This window comes from Cynara cardunculus (assembly GCF_001531365.2).
Source record: "Cynara cardunculus var. scolymus isolate 2C chromosome LG 17, CcrdV1, whole genome shotgun sequence".
In the NCBI taxonomy this organism is placed as follows: domain Eukaryota; kingdom Viridiplantae; phylum Streptophyta; class Magnoliopsida; order Asterales; family Asteraceae; genus Cynara; species Cynara cardunculus.
Window position 1 is genome coordinate 25,260,082 of NC_037544.1, and position 1,453 is coordinate 25,261,534.

Here is a 1,453-nt window from a genome sequence, read left to right on the forward strand (position 1 = left end):
TGACAGTGTTGAGTGAGGAGAGTTCAAAAGTCAAAGATGATATATGTGAAACCGTCGAAGAACCGACACATCAAAACGAGGTTTCACATGCTTTTGATATGTCAAAATTTCCAATTTTGAGTCCTTCCACGGAAGAAACTCAAAAATCTATCTCTATCCAGAAAACAGTCCCTGTTTCTGTCCAGAAAACAGTCCCTGTTTCTGTCCAGAAAACAGTCCCTGTTTCTGTCCAGAAAACAGTGTCTGTTTCAACTTCTAGTAATGTGCAGCTCTCTGTTGAAAAACCCGACAATGGGAAGATTGTGCCCACTGTCCAACCGAACAGATCCGTTCAAACAGCTCCAGATTTACAGAATTTACCTTTTCCAGAAAGAATGAAAAGCAAAAATGTGGATGAGCAGTTTAAGAAGTTTTTGGACATCTTTAAACAACTCCACATTAACATACATTTGGTAGAAGTTCTCGAGCAAATGCCAAGTTATGTTAAATTTTTAAAAGACATTTTGCATAAAAAAAGGAGGTTGAACGAATTTGAAACGGTTGCTTTGACTAAAGAATGTAGTGCGCTCCTTAATTGTAAAATTCCTCCCAAATTAAAAGACCCGGGAAGTTTTACCATCCCGTGTTCRATAGGAGGAAAAGAAGTAGGCCACGCCCTATGTGATTTGGGGGCAAGCATTAATCTTATGCCATTGTCAGTTTTTAACAAGCTAGGAATAGGTGAAGTCCGTCCAATGACTGTGACTTTACAATTGGCCGATAGATCCATTGCGTATCCTAAAGGTAAAATTGAGGATATTTTGGTCCAAGTCGATAAATTTATTTTTCCGGCCGAGTTTCTAGTTTTGGACTATGAAGCTGACAAGAATGTCCCCATCATCTTAGGACGACCTTTTCTTGCAACCGGGAGAACCTTAATTGATGTTCAAAAAGGGGAGTTGACCATGAGAGTTAGTGATCAAGAAGTGAAATTTAATGTGTTTAATTCTCTTAAGTTTCATGGGGAGGTAGGCGATTGTTCAGTCATATCTGTTTTAGGTGAAGACCTAGAAATAAGTTTGATTGACGTTACCTACAAAAACAACATTGGAGAAAATCTTGAGGATATTTTGGAAGAAAATGATGAGTTGGAAGATATGGAAGATTTGGAAGATTTAGCGGCATTTCAGCAACTTGACTTTAAGGATAGAATTATCCAACCACCATCCATAGAAAAAGCCCCTGATTTGGAGTTAAAACCATTACCTAGTCATCTTAAGTATGTTTATCTTATGGAGGAGGAAAAATTACCCGTTATTATTTCTTTGAAATTAAGTAATGAGCAAGAATTAAGGTTGATAGAGGTATTAAAAGCTCACAAAAGAGCCATAGGTTGGACCATCACAGATATTAGAGGAATTAGTCCCTCCCTTTGCCAACATAAGATTATCTTGGAAGAAAATAGAGTTGGCAA